The sequence below is a fragment of the Pseudochaenichthys georgianus genome, chromosome 3, assembly GCF_902827115.2.
Source record: "Pseudochaenichthys georgianus chromosome 3, fPseGeo1.2, whole genome shotgun sequence".
NCBI classification, from domain to species: Eukaryota; Metazoa; Chordata; class Actinopteri; order Perciformes; family Channichthyidae; genus Pseudochaenichthys; species Pseudochaenichthys georgianus.
Genome location: NC_047505.1, coordinates 52,075,206 through 52,098,401, shown reverse-complemented (window position 1 = coordinate 52,098,401; position 23,196 = coordinate 52,075,206). Strand labels below are relative to the sequence as shown.

General features: G+C 40.7%; 1 protein-coding gene across 1 annotated transcript in view; it reads right to left on the bottom strand.

Moving 5' to 3' along the window:
• The window catches only part of pnoca (prepronociceptin a), a 19,836-nt gene extending 6,814 nt beyond the window's left edge, over nt 1–13,022 (bottom strand). Inside the window, exon 1 of the mRNA XM_034103968.1 lies at nt 12,942–13,022. The gene's annotated coding sequence lies outside the window, so the exon portion shown is untranslated. The remainder of the gene's footprint in view (nt 1–12,941) is intronic.
• Nucleotides 13,023–23,196: the final 10,174 nt, after the last annotated feature.

Genomic DNA, 23,196 nt, shown 5'->3' with positions numbered 1-23,196 from the left:
ACACGTTCAGTACCACACACGTTCAGTACACACGTTCAGTACACACGTTCAGTACCACACACGTTCAGTACACACGTTCAGTACCACACACGTTCAGTACACACACGTTCAGTACCACACGTTCAGTACACACACGTTCAGTACCACACACGTTCAGTACACACATATTCAGTACACACGTTCAGTACCACACACGTTCAGTACCACACACGTTCAGTACACACGTTCAGTACCACACACGTTCAGTACCACACACGTTCAGTACACACGTTCAGTACACACACGTTCAGTACCACACACGTTCAGTACCACACACGTTCAGACCACACACGTTCAGTACACACACGTTCAGTACACACGTTCAGTACCACACACGTTCAGTACCACACACGTTCAGTACCACACACGTTCAGTACACACACGTTCAGTACCACACGCGTTCAGTACCACACGCGTTCAGTATCACACACGTTCAGTACCACACACGTTCAGTACCACACACGTTCAGTACACACGTTCAGTACCACACACGTTCAGTACACACACGTTCAGTACCACACACGTTGTGAGTTTTCATTTGTTTTTTAGTTATGAATTAGCAATGGGATTTTTCCATTGGATTTTGACGTATTAAACTGAACATGGACTCCCAGACGAGGGGACGGTAGTAGTATTCATAATGTTGTTCGTCTGACATTGGGAAGAGGACAATGAGTAAGATAACCACAGGGGGTAGGGAGTGAAATTGAGAGACGGATTAAGAGCACACAAGATAGAAGAAGGTGACAAATAAACAAGTGATTGAAAAAAAAGGTCAGGAATGTTTTCTTTTACTTTATTCTGGAAGAAACATCCCATGCCTGACGTTAGAAACACAACCAGGGTTTTCATCTCATTAAACAAACTCGTTAACTTCTCTAATTGACGCCTCAATTAATGCCTCTGGCTACAAGCTGAGTCATTGTTTGCTGCTGAAAAACCCCCACACACACACACACACACACACACACACACACACACACACACACACACACACACACACACACACACACACACACACACACACACACACACACACACACACACACACACACACACACACACACACACACACACACACACACACACACACACACACACACACACACACACACACACACACACAGACCCACATCCCACAAACATCCACTGCATTAATAAACCAAAGTTCAGCCACAAAAGCACAAAACAATATATGCATACTATGTATTCCCACTATATAGTATATTGTTGGACACACTCATATACAAATTCACACACACACACGCACGCACGCACGCACGCACGCACGCACACACACACACACACACACACGCACACACACACACACACACACACACACACACACACACACACACACACACACACACACACACCTCTACGCTGATGTTTTAACAGTAGTTGGTCGTTATCTGGTTACCAGACGTGGCTGAAAGTCAAACTAATTGGTCTTAAATAAAACACTTCATCATAATGCCTTGGAACTATTTAATTTATTCAGAGTCATTAAATCCCAGTATTAAACTACCCAAAGAACGTCAGCTCTGCAAAATTAATCAAAATTAATCAGTCTCCTAGTTTGCAAACAATAAAACTGTGTGTGTGTGTGTGTGTGTGTGTGTGTGTGTGTGTGTGTGTGTGTGTGTGTGTGTGTGTGTGTGTGTGTGTGTGTGTGGCCTACGTCAGGAAGGAGGACGGGTTGACAGTGAAGGACAAAAGAGCAGCCATTTTAGATAGAGGACAGTTTAGGCAGATGAGATGGCAGATGGCGGTGGATTTAGACAAACAGCTCGTTTTCAAACCTCCTGTCATTGACTTTGGGCAGACTTCTAAAATTAGCCAACGTCATTAAGGCTAATGCGTGAAGGAGACTTCACATCTTTGTCTGTTACCTGCTGACAGAAGAGTCATACGGAATAGTTTTCCTTTATTAAGACATGAGTCAGGACAATTCAAGTAGAATGCTTTCCTTCATACACTAAAACCATTGTGTCAGTCCATCTCTACATACTGTACTAGCTTTCATTTAAAATACTTCTGTGTCTCAGTTCACATACATACACTACGTATACACTACCATGTCGTCCGTTGAGAGCACTTGTGCAGTTTGTTAAATATTAAACCGTGTAGCATTGTCACAAATCCCCCACAGCTGCTGTTCCCTCACAGGAATGACGATGGCCGATGTTTGCTAGCTAGCTTGCAAATGTTATCTTTCGCAGTCTCTCCTCTTATTCTTTCTTAGGACCATGTCTTACATTGTGAACACATGCATACAGTAGTGTGTGAAATTTGAGCATGTGGTGTTGTCTCAAATCGCACTGCTGTGACCACCGCTGTTTTCGTTTGAGGTACCAAATTGTTACAAACAAGCCAATCAAATTGACCGTGGCTTATTTTCCAGTATAGTGTTTTTGTTTCTTAAATAGTCCTGCAATCACTGATGGTTTCCCAATCAGTTAACGTTGCCAAGATGGCGATCAATGAGTGTGAGAAGTGTTCTACGCACGACTTTTTCACCACTATGAGAGCAGTAGCGGGTACTAATATTGCATTTTTGCCGTACTTTGGATTGGGATGCACTTCTGTACTAAAACAACTAACCAAGTAACCAAGTATCCAAGTAACCAAGTAACCAAGTAACCAAGTATCCAAGTAACCAAGTATCCAAGTAACCAAGTAACCAAGTAACTAAGTAACCAAGTAACCATGTAACCAAGTATCCAAGTAACCAAGTAACCAAGTAACCAAGTAACCAGGTAACCAAGTAACCAAGTATCCAATTAAAGCAAGTAACCAAGTAACCAAGTAACCAAGTAACCAAGTATCCAAGTAACCAAGTATCCAAGTAACCAAGTAACCAAGTAACCAAGTAACCAAGTAACTAAGTATCCAAGTATCCAAGTAACCAAGTAACCAAGTAACCAAGTAACCAAGTAACCAAGTATCCAAGTAAGCAAGTAACCAAGTAACCAAGTATCCAAGTAACCAAGTAACCAAGTAACCAAGTAACCAAGTAACCAAGTATCCAAGTAACCAAGTAACCAAATTGTTTTTATTTGTTATTGCTTAATAATATGGCATAATGATGTTAATTCCACTAAAGGAGAGATTTGATGTCAAATAGATGGAAAGAATGGCAAAGGCGTCAGAAATCGGTCAAATCAGTTGGAAAATATTTGCTTATTTTTGAAAAATCGAATATCGTGGACTCCTATGATAAAGTCCACACAGGAAATTCTGTAAAGATGATTTATTTTCTCCTTAAAAATGCTAGCTTTGTGAATAAACATGTATCATAGGATATGTTTTTTGACAGCTGTCGCTGGAGGTTTAAGCAGAAGTCCATATTGTTCTTGAGGCTGACGGCAGGGAACTAGAGTTGAGTAGTATCTACGTCTTTCCTGCTCAAAACAATTAATTTCATTTTCAGATTTCCTATGAAGTACATGCAGACGTTCACTCAAGTACGCACTTCATACATCGTCGTCTGTATCTGTTTTTCTACCTTCTTGTCTCTAAAGGACCTTGAAAAGCTCTGTTAAATGGACTGATCTTTTCTCAGGTCTTCTATTGACGTCTACCAGGTAGAGAACCTGGTAGACGTCAATAGATCAGCAGAGAGAGACTCTTGAGAGTCTTTAAACCCAATTACTCTGCTTTTAATGATCTGATTAACTACAAATATACCAGTTAATTAAGTCATTAACATCTGCACTGCGGCGCTGCTGATGGACGTCTTGCAGTGCAAAAGTTAAAATATATTTTATATTAAAAATCCACTGAATATCTAAGTATCTAGGCTCAACCGGTAATACTAAGACAAATAATAAATACAATATAATAAAGTGGAAACATCAGCACATGTGCAGCTTTGCATGGTTGATAAAGGACTAAACCTCGTGATTTAAAAGCATACTCAGCCATGTGTAAATGCTGTTAAAATACAGAAATGTTCAACATAGATAAATCAACTCAACATTATTGTATTTGTCTTGCCATTTTCTTATCAAGAACAGGAAGTACGAATTAAATGAGTCCAAGCCCCGAAGAGTGACTTAAAGCCGGATTATTCACGGCTGGTTGAACGGAGGAGCATCTGTCCTGCAGCTCAATCTGCAGATGATTACGTTATTTAAATATAATAACCACCATGTACTTTTTATTCATGTATTTTTTCTTTTAGTGTTTCTTTTATTATCTTTTCTTTTTAATGATTAATGCCTTTGTCTGAATGTCTTTCATTTGTGTAAAGCACCTTGAATTGCCTTGTGTTGAAAGGTGCTATATAAATAAACTTGCCTTGCCTTGCCATATTGTCACATTCATGCCGGTACACCATGTATTGTTTTAACTTTGTGAGTGCTTTTTATATGATAGTGTCCTGGCATTTTGATTTAATGTTATTCTTGTGCAAGAACAGCATAACACATGAACTATTCTGTGGTTTGGTGTTCAGGTTAAATGTAATTTAAAAGTCAAATGTAGTTCAGTCTATATCAAAATGCAAATGGCGCATTCCTTTATTGACTTTTCATATATAAAGAGACCATGAAGCATCTAAAATGATGTTTGCTAAACTGTTAAAACTCTATCTTAAAGAAGAGGCAACCTGCATATTGATAAAAATTAAACATTGAATAATTAAGCGCTGATGGTGATGATGGCTTCGTCAGTTGATGAGTCACTTTGACAGGTAATTAGTTGTTGTTTATTCTTCTGCCTGCAGCCCCGATGGCAGTGAACTGACTTTGATTGACAGCTTGTCTCGGGCCCACTCAGAATACATTGCTCTCTTTGTTTTAATAATGATAGCTATCTGGCAAAATGACGGGGTGGTCATTTACGTGACACATTTCAGGACAGAAGATCTATATTACCAATCAGGTTGATTGAAAATATCTAATCTGTATAGTTATGGTGAGTCACTACTCTCTACCTACTAGTTTCCCTGTCATTACCTCTGCCTCTGTACTCAGGCACTTCCTCTCCCCTGTCCTCCACCTACACTTTCTTACTCTTTGTATGTTAAACACATACTAAATGAGACATCTTGTCTTTAATGATAGAGTTGTGCAGGGATAAGGTAAAGATAAGATAAGGTACTCTATTGATCCCAAATTGGGAAATGTTTGTTTGTTGCAGCAGCCTAAAAAACAACAAAACAAAACAAGGCATTGCACATAAGTAGAAATAAAGAATACTAGAATTTGAACATCTCAAAATAGAATTAAAGCAGCATTAAAAAGAAGGAAACATACAGTAGACCGTGAAGGTAAAATAATCTATAAACTCTGATGATGTGTTTTTGTGGTCAGCCTCTCCCTTGACCCACTAAAAGCCAATGAGATGTTTTCATTGGATGTTGGACATACACATCCAGACTCCCCTATCCCGCCATACTTAAGATTTAAAGGTGGGGTAGGTACATTTGAGAAACCGGCTCGAGATCGCTAGAATTTGAGGCTGCGGCCCCACGAGGACGAATTCGGTCGTTTGCGTTACTGTTTAGTGTCATATAGACCGTTCGGCCACACGAGGACGACCGAATATGGCACTAAACGACTGAGGAAACGACAACGGGTCCCAAGGTGGATAGAAATGTATACGCCACTCTCTGGGGGGTCAAACAGCTCCGTGTGTGCGCCCTATACGGACATTTTCAGATCACTGATAGTGATTGCGCAATAGCCCCGCCTCTCCCCACCTCTTCTGCTCTCCTCCGCTTACCCCGCGCCAGTGCTGAAGTGTTTCGCCACCAACAACAACAACAATGGCGGATCGCAGAATTGCTATCGTGCTCCGGACGCTATTGACCATGCTACAGTTGTTTGTGCAACATCTACAGCAATAATGATGAGGCAATAGCCCCGCCTCTCCCCACCTCTGCTGCTCACCCCCACGTCAAAGTAAACTGCATCCTGAATTCAGATTATTTATCTTTCTCTCGCGAGTGAAGTCTAATCTGACAGGACGGAGACACGCAGCTCTGCCCACCTACAGCTCCTCCCGCTGCAGCAAAACACACACTTCAAGTCAGATCATCACCCTTAGCTATTTTAATTACCTCTCAAACTCCCTAAACTAGTTATAAATATGTTTATTTTTTACTGTCGGCCGGGTCACTCATTACTGGATCAGCTGCTGCATGAGACAGACACTGACGCTGTCCGAAGAGAAGGAGGAAAAAGAGAGGCTCCGTGTATTTTATCATTATATTATATAGAGTCGTTATTCATTTGTTTTAAAGCTCAATAAATAACAAAGAAGACCTTTGACCGGCACTTTTATAATTTTGTCCGGAAGATTTCAACTTTAATACACGCTGACTGGCGAAAAACTCTGCCCGGTTCCCTCGGCCCCCACCGCGGAGAATAAACAGAAGGGCAACCATGACAACCATGCTTCTTCGCTGCTTTTGTGGAGGAAGTTACAGCGCCAAGTACAGGCTCGGCATATGTACTGCAGCTTCTCCAGCGGTTGGAGCTAAACGGAGCGGTCTCGTGTGGGCAGACACTATCCGGATAATTATTGCATGTGGACGGAAGCCGTTTGCGATTGCGTTTGCGTTAATCCTATGCGTTTAGCCGTTTTCGTCCTCGTGGGGCCGCAGCCTGAAAATACACAACCGGAGAATATCTGCCACTTCCTTATAGAGCCCCTCCTCCAACACACACGAACGCGCACATGACCAATGAGGGCACGAGATAAGTTTGTGCCCCGATGGAAGGCTGACAGGCAGGTAGGCCATCCAAGCCGTAATACTGTACAACGTTACTGTAAATTTTTTTTACAGTATTACGGCTTCTACAGATTACATTTTTGTATGGATTTTTTGTCAAAGCACTTCAGATATTCATTGCTATCGGGATGTTAAGAGCATTCCATGGAATATAACAAAAAGTGTATCTCGAGCCGGTTTCTGAAACTTACCTACCCCTCCTTTAAGTCATTTCCACCTCACATTTTCTGAATCCAAAAATATTCTTCGGACTGGATGGAACGCTTTGGCCGTGAGTTGATGATAAATGATCAGAATCAGGAGATGTATTGTTAGAAAAGAACCACAAACCTCTAACAGCACTTCCAGTACTATTAGTAAAAGAGATTATTTATTGTGTTCCTGCTCCTTTGTCTCAGAGATCCTGTTAGTTCACCGATGTGTCTGCAGAGTGGGCGTTTTGACATATCTGCAGCCAAACCTTTAGTGCTTTGACGAGACGCTCGCTGTCACTCAGGCTGTGGCTGCAGCCATTAAAGGCAGACACGCTCAGCTAAATCAATTTCCCTTCTCAATGCACCTAATAATTTCAAGGTCGATTAATGAACTGGAGGTGGGCTCACACACACGGTGACGCCAACAACACATCTCATATTGATCTCTTTATTTATGTTTTCAGATGAGGTGTAAACTTGTATTGCTTTTCTATCACACCTAGACATATATGAGATATAGTTTTCCCCCTTTGTACATCTGTATTATGATTTATTATCCCTCTTACTTACTTCAAATGACTTTATCGAACACAGGTGCAACGAACGATAATACAAATGGCTGCATTCCCCTCAGGTGTGGCTTAAAATAGAATAATAAATACATCACACTGTAGTAGTAAATTGTGACGCGAGCCATAGATCATTATTAATGTTCTCACTGTCCGGTTCGTTTCCAAAGCCCCGACCTTAGGGCTCCCACTGTACGTTGTAAATAAAACATATTGGCTCCAGAAGACTGTTCTTGCCTTTGGCGTTGGTCGATAAATAATAATAGATGTATTTTGTAAGCGCTTTAACAGGTGCTCGAAGTCGCTTTACAGAGAGAGTGAAAAGAAAAGAACAACAATAGATAGAGTTAAAGTCAAACAAAACAACAACAATCATACATTAAAACCAGATTTTGAAGATTAATTTGAAAGCTATAAAGCAGGTAGGAGTTAGTTTGCCCGCTTTCATTCCTATGGGGATTTGTCAATGGCGAACGGAGCGAAAATGGAATAACTGGAAAACAAAAATCTTGTTCTCTAAGACCCACCTCCAATCAGCAACTGTCTGGCTCAGTGCAATAAATCGAGCGCATTTTACAACTTTTATTTAAGAATATAAATAAGGGCTGTGCAAGTGTTCATGCTGTCAAGGTGATCGACATAAACAATAAATCATCCCCTGATTTACGGACCTTTAAAGGATGGCCAAAAAACGCTTAATTTTGAGGCTTTCAAATGTTTAATTAACGATGTAAGGAAGATTAACCTAAGATCAATATGTCAGACGTCAAGATGCCTACTCTCATCACACAGATACACTGAAAGAGGCTGTCTGTCTTTCTGGCGTACTTTTATTCAGCGTTATACAATGAGAGAAAGTGGACGACTTTCTGTTACTCTGACTTCTGGTTTGTCATATCACTACTCCTGCTATAGATACGTGTCCTCTTCTTCTCTTCCTTCTTTTTGTCGATCGATAATAACAGCTGCTTTAGCATCTCCATTTCTGACTAACATCTAAGGTTGATTACTTCTGTTAATGCAGATGTAATCCCTTGATAACATGTGAACCAGGAGCCAGAGGAAAGGTCCATGTAATCAACAACAAGCTAAATAATGTTGTCCATCTTTGCTTCCACAACTGTCTGTAACTGTCTAACGAGAGTCCTTTGATACTGACACAAGCAGGGAGAAAGGATCTGTGAAAGCCTCCCGGGACAAAAGGGCCCCGCTGTGTGAGGAACATTATCTCCAGGATTAACTCCACTTCACGTTTGGAGCCGATTCAGTGCAGCCACCACAACCTGAACAATGCTGCGTGACCTCTGATCCAACCTGTTCCTCTGCGGCCTTCAGATGGTTTCAAGTGTGTTGAGAAGATCAGCTTATTGTGTGTTACTGAGGAGAAGAGACACGTGGCTGCAGCTCAGGAAAGCTCTCCTTTTTAATGCTATGTTATTGCTTTTTACTTATCTATCTATCTATCTATCTATCCATCCATCAATCCATCTATCTAGCTATCTATATAGCTATCTATCTATTTATCCATCCATCTATCCATCCATCTATCTATCCATCTATCTATCTATCTATCTATCCATCCATCCATCTATCCATCTATCTATCCATCCATCTATCTATCTATCTATCCATCTATCCATCTATCTATCCATCCATCTATCCATCTATCTATCCATCTATCTATTTATCCATCCATCCATCTATCCATCTATCTATCCATCCATCTATCTATCCATCCATCTATCTATCTATCTATCTATCCATCTATCCATCTATCTATCCATCCATCTATCCATCTATCTATTTATCCATCCATCTATCCATCCATCTATCCATCTATCTATCTATCCATCTATCCATCTATATATCTATCCATCCATCTATCCATCTATCTATCCATCCATCTATCTATCTATCTATCCATCTATTCATCCATCTATCTATCTATCTATCTATCTATCCATCTATCTATCTATCTATCTATCTATCTATCTATCTATCTATCTATCTATCCATCCATCTATCTATCTATCTATCCATCCATCTATCTATCTATCCATCTATCTATCTATCTCTTTCATTAAGTGACAAATATGATGGTGGAAAGTAAAGCGTTTTCTGGTACTTTATACATCGACTCGACTACAATTTGGAAGCAAATCTTCTACATTATTCTCACTACGTTTATTTGACAGGATTATAAACGATGCAAATATTTCCATCGTTTATATAAACGCATGTTTCATCAAGTTGGTGAATGTTCTCTAAAACATTAATTAATATATACATATAATATATTACATTATACAATATAGTATTATTTTATTGTACCATACGTTTCATTATCAAGATTAGTACGTTATATCTATTAAACAAAGACTAATATTAATAATATTTATACAAAAATGTATATGACATCTTTCTCAACTCACATTACAAAGTGCTAAATAAACGACTAAATAAATAAACAAATAATTAAAGGAGAGCAATCAAATGGCATTCTTCGTTCTGTGTCTACGTATGCACCACTTATACCAAAGTAAATTCCTCGTATGTGTAAACGTACTTGGTAATAAAACTTATTCTGATTCTGAAATACAAACAAAGATATATTTATCGATAAAAGTGTACAAAATAACGGATTCAACCAGTAAAAGATACAATAATTACGAGTATTTCCTTTAAAACTATGTGTAAAATAAAGACTCAGATACCTTCAGGCCGGTGCCTAAAGATAATCCAGCAATGAAGTGAGATGAGAGAACGTGACTCTGATAAATCAAGGTGCTCTCACCCAGATGACCTCCTATTACTCAGCCTTAAAGCCCGGTGTAAACAGCGTTCCTCCTTTCATTCATGAAACCAGCGGAGCGTGGCAGTAAATCAGGCCTGACGAGTAATGAGTAATCTGGACGAACTGTTGACGACCTTTTCCTCTCGACCAAACAAACGTGTGTAGTCCTCAGACGGAGCGATACACCTTCAGATATCTCTGCAGTGTGTGTTTTGTATTTATTTAAAGGACCAAGCATACACATACATTTATCTCAGAAAAGAGAAGACATTTTGATCTCTCTGTCTGGACTAACACACAGAACAATTCACATTAAAGTTGACTTTTGACTTTTGATGTGTTATGCCAGGTTTGAGCTAATAGCTAATTTCCATCTGCAGTCCTTAGGCAGGTACATATCAATCAATACATACTAAAAACATTGCATAATCTCTATCAAACAAACAATTATAAAACAAGATTAAGATACAGGTCAATAGAATAATACATAGTAGAGTAAAATATAATATTACAATTACAATTAAAAAACTCTGATTACACTGTAATAATTGTTGGCATTACTGGTTGCTTGATATACATTTCTTTGCACCATAAGAGCAGAACGTTCTTCCGCCAATCTTTCCCTATGTGAAGCCTTGTTATGCTTTTAACTCACTTAGCATGCGGTGATTAACTGTGGGGAAGTTTAGCACAACAGTCCATGTGCTCGGTAAGACGTGTTGCATTGATGCTATTTACCACACTGGTGTTTGTGTTAGCATCAATGCAACACGTGTGGGTCGAACCACAAAGCCATAACACTCACATAGAAATAGGAAAATGTTGGCGTATCAGCTGCCCATGGTTATTTCATTAAATCAAACACTTATATATCTTAAACTGCACTGCAATCTTTCTTCTTGTATTTTATCTTTTATTTTGTTCTATGCCAGTCTACCTGTTATTATATTTTAGGTAATTTTAATCGCATCTTCTTGGCTTTGATTGATCTGATCTAAATGCTTTAAATGTTTTTTTCAACTGTAATGTGTGATAATGTGCTATTTGTTATCTATAAAATGGCCTTGCATAGTATGGTCAAGGTCGTAGGTAATATAAAAGACACATTTTAGGAATATTTGTCCAGAATTAAATCAGTAAAAGTTGGTTTTGTAAAGACGACTTCATATCTAACTCCAACCCCTCCTAAATTAAACTACACGCAGCAGAAATCCTGTTTGTATTGCCTGTAAAGAGCCTTTTAGCAATTAATGTTATTATTAATATTGTTGTTCGTATAAATTAATTTGCTTTTATTGTTTATTGGCTGGATAGCGGGTTTTATCCGGTGCCGACTTTCTTGTATTTCTTTCAATAATAAAAGTTTCGCAAGCAACTAGCATTGACGTAAATGCTAAACTGGTGCATTTACGTCAATGTCGTCCGGAGCTCAAAACACCTCATCGGCGGAGTCTCGTGATTGGTTTAAACGTCTTTCCTCACATTGACGTAACCCTTTAACGCGTGAGTCTCTGCAGTGCGTGACGAGATCTCCCTGAATATCCCATTCACGTCGAAAGGGAAGAAATGTTCTTATAATCTTCTAAACATGTTAGTGTCGCATGAATGAAAAGGTTTTAGGTCTGTCCAATAGATAAAGATGGTCGTCACAAGCACTCGGCCGCAGAAAGATCAAAGGTCACGGCGTCACGACAAAAGATGCAACAGTGAAACGTAGAGCAGGCGTTACGATACGTCGACAAGTGACGCAGACACATATCACCAAGGATTCTGTTTCAAAGGTCAAAGTTTGACCTTAACACTAGCACCTTTAAACAGGTGACGCACACAAAGACCGATGGGAACATCAAAAGCAACTCTTTCAGTAACAGTCTGTAACTCCTCCCTTATGTGCAATTTAAGGTGCATTTTTGTATTGCATGTATTTTATTGGGCTCTCCCAACAATAATCTAAAACCGCTGCATTAACAGAACATGTTGCATCTAAAGAGGGAACGAGATTTGAAATGATATCACCACTTTCTGAAGAGGTCAGAAGGTTTTTACTTTTTACGTTTTACTGTCGTCAAAAGTGCAATTGATTACGTTGAATTTTGATTTAAGTTGAAATGTAATTTAGATTAGGATTGATGTCTTATATTGGTCAACGAAAGATGCATCGAAGGTATTTAAAATTATATCCTTACTTCCCTAAGAGCATGTCTCCAATTTTACTTTTTGTAAGTACGTCTTTACCTCTACGACTTATAAGCAAAACATTGGATTGTTGTCTAAGTCTGCCACAATACCAACTGTAGACACGACTAAGGAGGCAAAAGGATTTCAAATGATACCCTTCAATTTGTCCTGAGTCCCCAAGTTGACTTTTCGTTGTGCAAATGATATGCAAAAAAGTCATTTATTGGACTCTCTTAATCTTCCACATTCAAACGTAAGAAACAACCAAGAAGTTAAAAGGGTTTAAAACGATATATTTACCTTCTGGACAAGGTGTCGTCAATCAAACTATCTTTTACTTACTGTTAAGGATTCTTAAAACGACTTACATGCAAAACACAAAATGATCTGAATCAGAGGTCAGAGGTCAAGGCATTTCTTCCTACCTGTGTGGGGGCTGTGCCTTTAGGGTCCCTCGGTGCAGGTAGATGTTGGTCAGCGTTTACGTTTACTTCCCTCGGTCTCTGCAGGTCGTTCTGGCTACGTGGAGTCTGCAGACAGCTGCTCTTATAGAGACCACCCCCCCATTCAACCTCCTCCTCTCATCCTCTCTCTTTCTAAAACTCCCTCCTTCATCACTGGGAGGAGGAGGAGGAGGAGGAAAGATTGGAGTTAGGATAGAGAAAGTAAATGGTGAGAAGGAAGGAGGAGAAAAGAGTGAGAGAAAGGGTGATGAGGAATAATGAAGATGGAAGATGGAGGAGAGGAAAGGGAACAAAAGGAAGTCATTTATCTCTCTTCATTTCTTTTGCATTTTGCGAAATGAAATGGTCACAAGGCATACAGAACATAATGGGAAACAGTTAAAACAAGAGTACGTTAATGGAAAATAGCTAAATAACTTTCCACATATCGTAAAAAAGAAGAAAAAAAAGACAATTCTTCAATAATGAATTCACGTTCTGCTTCGCCGGCTCCCGTCCGCATTTCCAAATAATGTCTTCCATTTAACGCGTGATGGATATAATGGGGTGGCCAGCTTTATCAACCTTAACTTGCCAAAGAAGCTGTTTTTGAGCTTTTTAATGAATGGTTACTAAGTTATAACCGTTTTTCATGCAATAATCTAAGTATTTTGATTACTAATATTTGTATTTAACCAGATGAAAACATTGAGTCAAAATCTCATTTCCAATGCTGACCTGGCCAAGAAGGCAGCGACGTTACACGTTCTTACACATAGCAGACATATACAATACAGAGAACACAAATAAGTAAACAAAAAGACAGTAAGGTGCACTACTTATTAATGCAAGAGCAGCTGGTGGTCAGGACCTCAGACAACTTCAATTTAAAACAGGCTATAGGGACAAGTGCCCTCAGTTTGAGGCTTGATTGAAGGTCATTCCTGTCAGGATTCTCACGTTTGTAGTTTGTCTGATTATGGGTATTTTCCTCCTTGTATATTGTCCGGTCCTTCTTCCTGTGTTTTCCTCCTTGTCGTTAGTTTCCCTGGTGTGTCTCGTTGTCTGATTGTGTTCACCTGTTGCCCTTGTGTTTCTCCTCCCCTGCCCGGCTGTTTCTCGTCTTGTGATTACCCCTCCCTGTATTTAGTCTCTTCCTGTGTTCAATGTCGGTTCGTCTTTTGTTTGTGACTAAGTCTCCGGTGAGTGTTCTGATTTGTCTTTATTTGTATCCGGAAGCCTTGAAATAAAGGAATTTTCAGTTTAAATCTGCATGTGGGTCCTGCCTGCTTCACACACCGCAACAGAACGAACCAACCTAAATATGCGCCCAGCAGATCCTTTTGAGCAGGAGATAGTGGAGTTTTCCTTTGCTTTGGCTGGCTGCTCTAGTCGATGGTTGGGAGCGTCCGGGGTTCAGCAGCGAGAGGCTGTTCTGGCAGAAGCACGCCAGATTACGATGGAGAAACCAGGCTTGGTTACATTCTTACCGGGCGGGATTTTGGATTTCCTCATGGTGTGTTATCCCCTGCCTGACAGCCCCAGGCCTCCCAACTCCCGTTATGACACCACACGCATCGGTGTGGTCCGTTTGGAGTCAACCCTGGCTTCTGCCCCATTGCCTGCTCCTGTCCACGAGCCGTTCTCTGGAACTCGTCTGGCCTTTGGAGGTCCACGGAGCCTCCAAAGGGCTCCGAAAGGAAGGAGTCGCAAGGCCAGGTTAGCAGCCCGAGCCCAAAGATCCATGGTCCCTGCCCCAGTTCCGGCCCCAGTTCTGGCCCCAGCAGCCATGGTTTCGACTCCAGCCCCTCGTCTCCGGCCGACGCCAGCCCCCTATGTCCTGTCGGCATTCCGGCCGACTCCAGCCCCCCGTGCTCTGTTGGCGAACCGACCGTCTCAAGTCTCCTCTCAAGTTCCTTCTCAAGTCCCCTCTCAAGCCACATCTCCAGCTCCCTTTCGAGTCTCCTTTCAAGTCCCCTCTCGAGTCTCCTCTCAAGTCCCCTCTCGAGTCTCCTCTCAAGTCCCCTCTCGAGTCTCCTCTCAAGTCACCCCTCCAGTTCCCTCTCCAGTTCCCTCTTGAGTCTCTTTTCAAGTCTCCTTTCAAGTCTCCTCTCGAGTGTCCTCTCGAGTTCCCTCTCAAGTCACCCCTCCAGCTCCCTCTCGAGTCCCCTCTCGAGTCACCTCTCGAGTTCCTTCTCAAGTCCCTCCTCTAGTCATTTCTCTAGTCCCTTCTCTGGTCCCTTCCCGAGTCCCATCTCTAGTCCCTCCTCTAGTCCCCTCTCGAGTTCCCTCTCGAGTCACCTTCTCGAGTCCCTTGTCTAGTCCCTCCTCGAGTCCCCTCTCTAGTTCCCCCTTGGTTCCCCTCTCGAGTCTCCTCTAGAGTTCCCCCTTGGTTCCCCTCTCGAGTCCCATCTCGAGTCTCCTCTCGAGTCTCCTCTGGAGTTCCCCCTTGGTTCCCCTCTTGAGTCCCCTCTCGAGTCACGTCTCAAGTCCCTACCCTATGTCCTGTACCGTTGGAGGCCCCGCCGACTACTCCACTGCCGGGGGTCCTGCCAATCCTATGTCCTGTGCCGTTGGAGGTTCCGCTGGGGGTCCTGCCAACCCTATGTCCTGTGCCATTGGAGGTTCCGCTGGGGGTCCTGCCAACCCTGTGTCCTTTCCCGTCGACTCCTCTCCTGCCGGGGGTCCTGCCAACCCTGTGTCCTTTCCCGTTGGGGGTTCCGCCGACGACTCTTCTGCCGGGGGTCCTGCCAACCCTATGTCCAGTCCCGTTGGGGGTCCCGCCGACTGCTCTCCTGCCGGCGGTCCTGCAAATCCTATGTCCTGTTCCTCTGGGGGTCCCGCCGTCAACTCTTTTGCCGGGGGTCCTGCCAACCCCTTGTCCTGTTCCGTTGGAGGCCCTGCCATCACCTGTCTCGCCAGGGGTCCTGCCAACTCCTGGTCCTCTTCCGTGGGGGATCCTGCCGAAGCCTGTCCCACCGGCTCCGGTTCCTGTTCGGCCGACACCGGGTCCTGCCCGGCCTCTGGAGCTGTTTGGCCTTCGCCCCACCTTGGACTCTGCCTTGCCCAGGGCCGTCCGCCCGAGTCCCCCACCTTGGACTCTGCCTTGCCCCCGGGCCGTCCGCCCGAGTCCCCCACCTTGGACTCTGCCTTGCCCCCGGGTCGTCCGCCCGAGTCCCCCACCTTGAACTCTGCCTTGCCCCCGGGCCGTCCGCCCGAGTCCCCCTTCTCGGCTTCTGCTTTGCCCCCGGGCCGTCCGTCCGAGACCCCTTCCTGGTCCTCTGCCGTGCCCTTGGGCTGTCAGTCCAAGACCCGTCCTCCAGACCCCCTCCACCCACCCTGGTGGCCCTAGTTTTGCTAGAATTAAGCAGCCGGTCTGCCTATACAAAAAACACGTCAGCAATGTTTTTTATAATTACTCCAACTGCCTGCACGTAGACACAGGTCTGCACTGCAAGTCTAACCATAGGGTGTTAAATAATAACTCTACATTTAAATTGTGAGAGCCAAACATGTGGCCATAGCTAGGTAAATAGCCAGCATTCGATAGATGGATAGATAGACAGACAGATAGATATATTGACAGAGAGATGGATAGATAACGTTTGGTAGATATTAAGCTAACGGTTGCTAGCTAAATAGCCAACTGACGGGTTAATTGCGTGGGGTCTCTTGGGATGTTTTTATAAATGTCAGCACTGTTGACCTTTGTTTACCTTTCTGCCATGGACAGTTATTATAAACTGTCCAGATGAGCTTTAGTGTACAGTCTCACCAGCCGGTGTGTTTTGGTACTTTTCATAGCTCCTCATTGCAGGGGCCATCTACACTAAAATACTTATTAGTTATTTAAATAATGTCCTCATAGATTTCAGGCTATTTTCATATGTCATCCTGCGAGTCACTAACAGAGGATGGATGCTTAGACACATAAGCATTTAAACTGGAAGTGGGGAAAGGGGATACAAATGTCTCTTTAGACTTGACTGCACGACCAAATCCACAACCAATGTTTCTGTACAGTATGTCTTTAAATAACTTAAGTGTTGAGTATACTTCACATATGGCTACTTCAGCACAGCACCACAAGTCATATTGATCCGGAAATAGGCTCCAACTTTGTTCAAGACAACTTTCTTTAACTTTTCTTTCCGAAGCAAAAAAGAAGCCACACTTTCCTGTGAGCATAACGAGATGCTAATACTTGTTTCCTTTGTAGCTCCTGTTCCCTTACATTGAATGTGTTATTGTTACAGATTCACCTTGAGCTGCATCGAAGTCAAAGTAAAGTCTAATCAGAAAGCATCCTTCTGATAACGAAGGCCGCACGCACGCATAATAAGAAAGTCTGAAACTCGCCGTGGTTCTTTTGTTTACTGTTTTTTAACATTTGATCAGGATGACAGTAATGCAGTCCTGTCAGTGAAGGAGAGGAAATGTGTCTGTCACTCCCACAACATGGAGGAGGAGTGATGTCCTCCAACCTCTCCTCAAACAACGCTGCTCAAACACAACGTTTGGATATCAGCTTCGAGACAATTTTAAATATATATTTTTATTTTAACTGCCCTCTAGAAAGTGAGGTCAAAGAAAACTATTTCTGCTAAAAAGTTAGCAATGATTGAGAGTCAGACCTAAACTTTCCAGATGTGTGTATCTCACACTGCACTGTAACTTTAATGAATGTACCTTCCATGTTTTATCTATGCCCTTTTATAATATATGTTTCTTAATGCTCTTGATGTCTTATATGTTTGTAAAGCACTTTGAATTGCCTTGTGTTGAAAGGTGCTATATAGGTAAACTTGCCCCCTCTATTTTATTATTTATTGTAAAAGTGATCAGTTTCATAACATTTCTTTTTTAATTGTTTATTTACATATTCTCTTTTCTTCCCTATTATTTATTTTAATTGTATTAATATAATATTACTTTGGCTTCTTGTGCTTCTCAATTATAAATGATATTTTCCCTTACAAAAAAAACAAGGGAAATATTCAGTTGAGTTAAATTCAATATTCATATTCAGTTTTTTTTTTTTTATATAATATATATAACATTTATAATTGAGAAGCACAAAGAGAATATGTAAATACAAATAAACCACCATTTAGAAAAAAAAGTAAGAAACCGATAACTTTTACAATAAATGATAAAAAATAAAGAGGGGTGTAATATCATCATCATCAGCTTTTTTGAAGAAACTCAGGGTCCATTCAATAATAATTTGATTGATTATTTATACTGCATGTTTTTTTAACCACCGTGCAAGAGGAATAATAACTGCTAAAGGTGTATTACGGATTACCATGATGAAAGAAATGTGTATTTGTATTTAAGCTTCTGACCATACAATACTGTGCTCACATAAAGACAGAAGGTTAAAGGTAGATATCTGCAAGATACAGGATAATGAAATGATATTTTTCCTATTTGTATGACAGGTCAGTCAAAAAGGCAGGATGATTCCTCAGGAGGATTGCTGTCACTCTGCTGGCTCCCTTTACTATTCCTGTCTCAGGCTGTTCGCATCATGTTTGGTTTCCTTAAGGCAACAGAGGTTTGGTTTGATGGGATCTAAAAAGGGCATGAGGTTCAGCAAACACACGCACGCACACACGCACACGCACACGACAAGCAAGAGTTCAGGCAAGCGGCTCTTTTGTATTGTTTTTTAAGACAAGGGCTTGAAAAGTACCTTTGTGTAAAGTGTTGGTGAACAACGGAAGATTTTTTGATAAGAAAAGTGACACGTGTTTTTGGCCACTGGCTTACTGGCTCTTGGAAATGGAAATAGATGATTCATATTCTCTTGAATCCTCATACATGTATGTGCATACACATACTGAAATTGAGTCTGCATTCGACCAGTACCAAGTACTAGGAAAGCATGCTGGGATATAAAAAGGGCATGAGGTTCATCACACACACACACACACACACACACACACACACACACACACACACACACACACACACACACACACACACACACACACACACACACACACACATGAAAAGCAAGCTTTGGTTCAGGCAAGCTTGTATTGTTTTTCAAGACCAGGGCTTGAAAAGATTTGAAAAACATGTGTTTTTGGCCACCAGTCTTTATGCTAAGCTACCGTCTCTTGGAAATGACAGTGGAGGATTCAAATGAATTCCTCTTTAATCGTCATACATATGTGCATACATGACATTTTGTCTGCATTTGACCGGTACAACGTGCTAGGAAATGGATGAAACCATTTATGCGGGAGAGGGGGGACTTGAACCAGCATCCCTTCTGTTCCCAAACCAAATCCCTATTGAGCTACTGACGTCTCTCGGCTACAGCTGCAACACATAAGACAACAGTATCAATGATCTCATCTAATTTTCAGCAAGATACTGCATCCCAAAATGTGTTTCCCACAAAGTCATGCACTCCCTTAACGGTAATATATTCTTATAAAGCATGAGTCACGGCTGAAGTCTCATCAGATACGTAAACGTACTGACAGCAAGCCCACAAACTGTTGTTGGGAAAGCCTGATAGAGACTGCTCTCTGGAGTTCAATAGGCTATTATTGTGTTTGTTTGGTTCATTAGCAGATAGGCATCGCGGAGCAGACAGTAGCTCAGTCAAGTAATCCAAAAGACTGTCACGAATAATGAAGACGTCATTGCGCTCAAACGCCCACTCGTCTGACATCTCTGCTCTCTCACTGACTTATTTCACGATGCACCATTACAAGCATTAGTTAAATAGCATGTGCATCAAAAGGTCAGCGTTTTGTAACATTCATTGATTAAAATAAAAGGATTTGTTCATGCAAGCAGACATACGAATGGTAATTGCTTGTCTCGTCTCTATGGGTTTTCTATTAGCATTGGCTATTCATCCTGGAGTCCACAAACTTAAAGTTAAACAAACATTTACACACTAAAGCCACATAAATACAACAAACAACACTATAATCTAAGTTAACAATCAAGTGGTGGAATGGAAAATAATTATCTCAAAAAAATCAACCCTCACCCTAACCCTGATTCATCAAGATTTAATAACACACTTCTACTACCAATAAATAACTATTAATAACAAAGTCCTAGTCCAAAATAACTATACATTGCATATTTTCACACACACACACACACACACACACACACACACACACACACACACACACACACACACACACACACACACACACACACACACACACACACACACACACACTGGGTTTAAGGACATGACTTGCCTTCGCATAATTATCTTTTGAACAAAATGATTGATACACCCCAAGCTGGTTGCAATTAGCACTCATGGGCAGCTGCTTGTTTCTAAGAAAACATTAGAAAAGAATGAAATAATTTACCCTAACTTAAATAATATGGACAGAAATAAAATGATCAGAGATCAGGAGTCATCAGCTGAGTATCTCCTGCAAATCAAAGTTCAACTCTCCTCCATCTTCAGAGGCCAGACGTCAGGAAATAAAGCCGTGCGGCATCAGACGGTCACTTTCGCTGTAATGGCGGTCTGACTTATTCTCCTCGCCTCATCGAGTGCACACCCCTGATTACACATTCTGCTGTTTTGGCAATCTGAAAGGAGACACAAAATGCTAAATGAGCAATTAGCTTGTATTGTGGAGCCGACTGCAGCTTTAGTTGATTGCTAATTCAGACCACAGAGACATGTGGGCTTTCTACGAAGGACACACACAAGAGATTTAAAGAAATGTAGAGTGTGTGTAAAACAAAAAGTGAGTAGCTGAGACGGAAAAACATTACTGTCTGATCCATGAAGCCATTTTTAATGAATCGGTGTCATTAATTAAATACTCGTTAAGGCTGTTCCGGTGGGAAATGGCTGATAGCTAAACAGTAAATTAGACAGAACCAAAACAGCTTATTTTAGCTTGCGACAAAACAACAGGCAGAAAGAAAATACAATTATCTAGAGGTTCACAAATGTGATTTACAGTGGAGCTATAGAGCCACCAAAGTCCTACTGTTCATGTTGTGTGTCTTTAACTAGTTAGCAGACTGCAATGCAATATTAAATAACGTCCTGTCATAAAGTGATTTTCTACCAAATTCACTCCACACATCTCAACACTTTCCCTGGTGCTTTTACATTAATAACATATGTTTAAGGTAAAAATGCTTTATTTTTAGTTAATACTCTTTTTTTTAATAATAATAATCTATAATAATAAAACATTTTGTTATTAAATTCTTTTCAAGTTTTAAATAAAAATGTTTTTTAAAAAAGAATGTATTCAATTCTTGTTTTTATCACTTAATATTTTGGGTTTTTGTAAAACACAAAAACTAAAAAAAATTCAAGTTAGTTTTTATGATTCGATGATGTTTTTTATTATTATTTTATTTTTATTTATTCCATTTTTTTAAATTATTATTATTTAAATTTCAATTACATTTAAATTATTTTTATTATTTTTATTATTTTTGATGTTCTTATTATTCTTTTATTTTATATATTCTTTTTGTATTATTAAACCTGTGAGTTGGATGTAGAAAAGTCAGAATCAATATAGATTTTTTTATTAAAGTAAATTCAGATTGAACATAGTAAAAAAATTGAAATTATAGTGTCCGTTAAAAAAACAAAACATTACTTATAGTGAAAACCACCCTTGAATGATGGGATAGTAGAATAGAAGCTTTAGGAATCCACACTATAACATATAATAAGTACCCTGTATCAAGATTGATGCAAAACAAGTGAAATTTGACCTTTATAGAGACATTTAGCACAAAAAACCACTTCTGGGGCCATTTGGGTGCATTTTCCATATTTCTGGCCCCCCTCGGTCGATGTTGATGATTGACACCTCTTTTTAACCGTTAGAGCCAATCGAAGGGAAGCTGTTATACACTCTCATAGCAGCTATATATGAAAACTCAGTTATTGACATAAAAATGGAATGATGGATTATATTATAGTAATCATTTCAAAGGGACACAGACACATTGGATTAACCTATGGATTAACCTTCAGCAGCGTTTTTATCGTTTTAATGCCATTGAACACAACTTTTGATCAGAACAACAGCAAAGGTAAGACAATGTCCCGTGTTTGCTCCGTAAAGCTACGTGGTGTTACAGTATGTCTGGGTTTGCTTCCCATGCCGCGAGTTTTCTCAGTGTTGGTACTTATAGCAGGGCCGGACTGGGACAATAAGTCAGGCCGGGAATTATACACCCAGCCAGGCCACTACCAGTTTTCTTTTGTGCCATTTCTCTGGATTTATTTGTCAATATTTACAGCGTTGCTGCCCATAGTGATAGCCCTAAACTTTAAATCTACTACCCCAGAATAAGCATATGGAGATGGGTTACTATTTAAAAAAAAAGAAGTGCAAATCTATTTAGGAACCTAACCATGTGAACATATTTTAAGTGGAGATGGACTTCAAATCCTATAGGGGGGTCCGGAGGCATGCCCCCCCGGTAAGATTATTTTTTTAAACGTTGGTCTTAAATGCATCAATCTGGTGCATTTTGAGGGGGAAATAAAGAAACTACACCCAGATGAAACAGAACTATATACATTTACATAATCATAAAATCATAAGAACATGGCCATAACCAATAACATACCATATCCAATAGGAAAAAACATTGAAACTTGTTTATTTATTTGTTTTTGGTTTATTTATAGTTGTGAGTGTGTCTGTGCTCCTGAATCAGCCTCTCCTGTCTCCCCCCTCTCCCCCTGCTCCTCTTTGAGGCAGCAGCAAAGACTAGTTTTAGCTCTCAACAAGTTTTTAAAGTTTATCTTGCCTTTTTTCACATAATTAACATTTTTTTATTATTCTTCATCCATACTTTACTAATCACTCCCCCTTCAAATGGAAATATGTGTTTACATAAATGGTGACCAAACCGTTTGAGACCCACAGAGAACTTAGACTAAGTTAACTATCTAAACACTCAGAGTCCTTTACCTCACCTGAGCTGTAGTTATCAGTCTCTCAGTCTGACTGGAGAGGACTCTCCTCCACCTTGTTGACAGCTCATTATATCCGTTAGCGCAGCTAGCTAGCACCAGATGCTAATAACAACAATACACGTAACCCGGTGCGCGCGCTTTCTCTCTCGCTCGCGCCACACATACACACCCTCCCGAGCTTGAATGACACACAGAGACCAATCGAGGGCATTAGTTTATGATCTGTATGAAAGTGGCCATGTCAGCAGGCCACATCATGTAGACAGCCAGTCA